General features: G+C 40.1%; 1 non-coding gene across 1 annotated transcript; it reads right to left on the bottom strand.

Moving 5' to 3' along the window:
- Window positions 1–1,811: 1,811 nt before the first annotated feature.
- Window positions 1,812–1,884, bottom strand: trnak-uuu (transfer RNA lysine (anticodon UUU)). Its single transcript has one exon. It is a non-coding gene; the product is annotated as a tRNA-Lys (tRNA).
- Between the last annotated feature and the right edge of the window lie 3,390 nt (window positions 1,885–5,274).

Raw genomic sequence — 5,274 nt, forward strand, 5'->3', positions numbered from 1 at the left:
TCACCCGTTACGCTTTTTTTTTTAAAATTAAATCAATACAAACAACACAAGATACACTTACAATTAGTGCACCAACCCAAAAACTGTCCCTCCCTCATTCTCACTCATTCATACATTACATTTCTGTGTGATGTGGTTCAAATAAGAATCCAAATAATGTCTTACATCCTGAGGATGTAAACTGTGTGTTGTTTTGGCGTAAGATATTTACGAAACACAACCTGTCCTACAGTAAGATGTTTCTTTCTGTAGGGATAGTGATGCAATGGATTATGTGTCTAACTATGGACTAGAAGATTCTAGGTTCAACTCCTGGCCAGTGTGCTGTTGTTTGTTAACTGAACTGAAACAATATTCTGTGTGATTTTTGGGGGGAGTTTATTTTGCTTTGGCTTTTCTAAATCTACAAACTGAAAAATGTGTTGTTTTTCTCTTTATTATTGTGAATGTATAACTGGTAGTTGTATCTGTTCTTATACTCGGGGCATTCAATCAGAATAAAGTGGGTGAGGAAAAAGGTGAGCACAACAATATAAATGTGACTATTTTACATCTTAGCAGTTGTTCTTTACACCACAATGGAGTAAAACCTAAATATTTCCCCAGAACATCAAGTATTAGCACACTGATTGAGATTCTCTTCCATGACGTCGTTCAAACAGAATGTGGCTTGAGCAGATGGTTTAACATTAGACATCAGGAGAGCAAACACATTATCAATCAAGATGAGTAGGAACAGCCGTGATGGTATAGTGGTTAGTACTCTGTGTTGTGGTCACAGCAACCCTGGTTCAATTCCGGGTCATGACGCTTAAACTGCTTTTATTTTCAGCATTTTTCATCTATACTTGAAGACTTATTTATTAGCCTGCTAAGAACTTTTGAAAATTTCTGAAAAATCTGCCAAATGTTTGCAATAATCATAACATTCTCGGTAGTAAAACATTCTTCAGAAGCATTTTGGTACATTTTTTAGAGAGCCTGAAATGCTCAGTCATGGAGCGTGAGACATTCTTTTTGAGCTTCCGGGATTCAAGTACCTGTTCTGCTGACCAATACTAGACTTTGAGACCCCCTTGGAAAGACCTCCTTCCACCCCTCAAAAGTCACCAATAGGGCAGACCTTGGTTACATTTGAATGTGTAAACCCAAGAAGGTGTTGTATAGCTGAAATAGCTCAGTTGGGAGAGCGTCAGACTGAAGATCTAATGCTCCGTGGATCGATCCTGGGTTTCAGCATAAATATGTGTGCTTCTAAAATGGTAGTTATTACTAATAAGCCTCCTGTGGCTCTTACAATACTGAAATGGTCTCCCTGGCCTGCCAGCCTTGCTGGTGGAGTCCTAGTATCAGTTGTTACAAACATTTCCTCCATTTTTAATTTGGACAACCGTTACGTGGTTTAACGGTCTTTAACTGAGCCTTCCATCGGGCTGTTTCAAACACAAATTTGTTGCCTTAGGGGTTTGTCTTGGACTGTATAACTTGAAACTGAGAGTAATAAAGCTGTGCTCAGTGTGAGGTGAAGGTGCATCTAACACACCTACAGCAAAATATTAACCACAACTTTTTCATACAGATACACTGTCTAACATTTTGAGTTTAAAGCAATTTTTTTAATCCTTCAGATAAACGCTCTGCCACCTGAAGTAAAGTTGATATAAGGGAGGTTTTTAGTTTCAGTGTTTCAAATGAAATAGAGAAAAAAACAATCGCTGTTGAAAACTATTTAAATCAAATATAGATTACAAGGACTGCTGCAGGGGGGCAAAGGGACATTTTTTGAGAAATGTATGGAGGTCAGCATCAGCCACTTGAACAGGGACTTGAACCCTGGACCCTCAGATTAAAAGTCTGATGCTCTGCCGACTGAGCTACCCAGGACCTTTGATGTGCTGATATGTCCAACATCTGAGATAACATCCATATTGGCAATCTCAGGTGAAAGTGAATTAGTCAGCATGTTCAGTGACAAGCTGGGAACTGTCAAAGTTCAAGCTCCCCAAGTGCTTGAACCCAAAGCTCATTTTTGACAGATAGGCCAGTTTTACATTGTCATCAACAAAGAAGGTTTTGAGCAAAAAAGAAGCTCCTCTCCCAAAGTTGTCAACTCTGAGCTGCATTTAACTTGGATGCTCCCCAAAATATTGCCAGAAGCATTTTGTTTTAATTTTTAGTGGAGGTTAGCTGCAACAGGTAGAGCTGGTGAAGGCCCAGGCTGCAACAAATAGAAGGTCACTAGATTTTAAAGTCCAACATAAGAAGTCAGTAAAGCCCTGTTCTGGTAGTAAGCCTCATGTAAACTGTGTGTTCCTTTGGAGTAAGATGTTTACGGTATACAACCTGTACGAAATTACAGGGCACGGAGCTAGTGGTGCAATGGATAACGCGTCTGACTACGGACCAGAAGATTCTAGGTTCAACTCCTGGCTAGCTCGTTGTATTTTGTTAATTGAACTGAAACAAAATTCAGTGCAATTTCTTCGGGAGTGTTTTTTTGCATTTAAAATAAATATCTACTAACTGGAACATGCATTTTTTTTCTTTTTTATTATTGTGAATATATAACTGGTAGTTGTATCTGTTGGTATACTCGGGACATTCAATCAGAACAAAGTGGGTGAGGAAAAATGTGAAACAAAACAAATCTTGCCTAAGCACGCCTTCCTCTTGTTAGAGTAAAACGTGTTGGGGCTTCGTCATGTTGAGAGACACTTTTTGTGCCGTCTCACCCGGGCCGGGAGCAGGAACACAATTTGAGGAGGCAGGAGTTGAGTCAAGTAGAAGTATTTTATTGAACGCAGTCTGCAGAGAGTGGAGATTGTATAGTACACTTGAACAGTAGTACCAGTAAAACCCAAAGCGATCTGTCTGAGAGTTTGTTGTACAGCAGCTTATATACACTGTGCCAGTAGTTATCTGATTGGTCAGTCTACTGACTGACGTCTGTTGCTATGTGTCTCGTGTCTAGGAATAATTATGCTGAACTACTCTTGGTTTCCTTTTATGCTCGTTGTTGCTCAAGTATCTGTTTCCTGTATGTGCAGTGTTTGGCACACTGAGTTAAATTGAGGTCAGGACGTTTCCTGTTTTGTTTGGTCCACTCTGTACTCTCAGAAATGAGGCCTTGTACACAAAATTGAGGTCAGGACGTTTCCTGTTTTGTTTGGTACACTCTGAACTCTCAGAGTGTACCTAACTATACGAATGCGCATATTGCCCGTCCCCTTAAAAGGGGTCGGGGGGTCGCACTAATATACAACGAAAACTTTAACTTTAGTCCTAACTTAAATAATAAATATAAATCGTTTGATTTGCTTTCTATGAAGTCTGCCACCCCTCTGCCTCTGTGCCTGGCCGTTATCTACCGCCCCCCAGGGCCCTATTCGGACTTTATTAGTGAATTCTCAGAGTTTGTTGCTGATTTAGTGACACACGCCGATAATATAACTATAATGGGGGACTTTAATATCCATATGAATACCCCATTGGACCCACCGTGCGTGGCGCTCCAGACTATAATTGATAGCTGTGGTCTTACACAAATAATAAATGAACCGACGCATCGCAGCAGTAATACGATAGACCTAGTGCTTGTCAGAGGTATCACCATTTCCAAAGTTATGATACTCCCGTATACTAAAGTAATGTCCGATCATTACCTTATAAAATTCGAAGTTCAGACTCATGTTCGGCAAGCTAATAATAATAAAAACTGCTATAGCAGCCGCAACATTAATGCTGCCACAACGACGACTCTTGCGGACCTACTGCCCTCGGTAATGGCACCGTTCCCAAAGTATGTGGGCTCTATTGATAACCTCACTAACAGCTTTAACAACGCCCTGCGCGAAACCATTGATAACATAGCACCGCTGAAGTTAAAAAAGGCTCCAAAAAGGCGTACGCCATGGTTTACTGAAGAAACTAGAGCTCAGAAATTATTATGTAGAAAGCTGGAACGCAAATGGCGCACGACTAAACTTGAGGTGCACCATCAAGCATGGAGTGATGGTTTAATAACTTATAAACACATGCTTACCTTAGCTAAAACTAATTATTACTCAAATCTCATCCGCATTAATAAAAACGATCCAAAATTTTTGTTTAGTACAGTAGCATCGCTAACCCAACAAGGGACTCCTTCCAGTAGCTCCACCCATTCGGCAGATGACTTTATGAAGTTCTTTAATAAGAAAATTGAACTTATTAGAAAGGAGATTAAAGACAATGCGTCTCAGCTACAACTGGGTTATAGTAACACAGATACGACTGTATATACGGCGGATACTGCAAATATCCAAAATAGTTTCTCTCGTTTTGATGAAATAACACTAGAAGAATTGTTACAACGTGTAAATGGAATAAAACAAACAACATGTTTACTTGACCCACTTCCTGGGAAACTTATCAAGGAGCTTTTTGTATTATTAGGTCCATCAGTGCTAAATATTATAAACTTATCACTTTCCTCGGGCACTGTTCCCCTAGCATTCAAAAAAGCGGTTATTCATCCTCTCCTTAAAAGACCTAACCTCAATCCTGACCTCATGGTAAACTACCGACCGGTGTCTCACCTTCCCTTTATTTCGAAAATCCTCGAAAAAATTGTTGCAGAGCAGCTAAATGAACACTTAGCTTTTAAAAATCTATGTGAAACCTTTCAATCCGGTTTCACGGCAAATCACTCGACTGAGACAGCCCTCGCAAAATTGACTAATGATCTATTGCTAACGATGGATTCTGATGCGTCATCTATGTTGCTGCTCCTCGATCTTAGCGCTGCTTTCGATACCGTCGATCATAATATTTTATTAGAGCGTATCAAAACACAAATTGGTATGTCAGACTCAGCCCTGTCTTGGTTTAATTCTTATCTTACTGATAGGATGCAGTGCGTCTCCCATAACAATGTGACCTCGGACTATGTTAAGGTAACGTGTGGAGTTCCCCAGGGTTCGGTCCTTGGCCCTGTACTCTTCAGCATCTACATGCCCCTAAAGCTGACCAACACGCCGGATTGTAGTCAGCTGGAGGCGTGTCTTAATGAAATTAAACAATGGATGTCCGCTAACTTTTTGCAACTCAACGCCAAAAAAACGGAAATGCTGATTATCGGTCCTGCTAGACACCGACCTCTATTTAATAATACAACTTTAACATTTGACAACCAAATAATAAAACAAGGTGACTCGGTAAAAAATCTGGGTATTATCTTCGACCCAACTCTCTCCTTTGAGTCACACATTAAAAACGTTACTAAAACGGCCTTCT

This window comes from Nerophis ophidion, linkage group LG16 (genome assembly GCF_033978795.1).
Source record: "Nerophis ophidion isolate RoL-2023_Sa linkage group LG16, RoL_Noph_v1.0, whole genome shotgun sequence".
Taxonomy (NCBI): domain Eukaryota; kingdom Metazoa; phylum Chordata; class Actinopteri; order Syngnathiformes; family Syngnathidae; genus Nerophis; species Nerophis ophidion.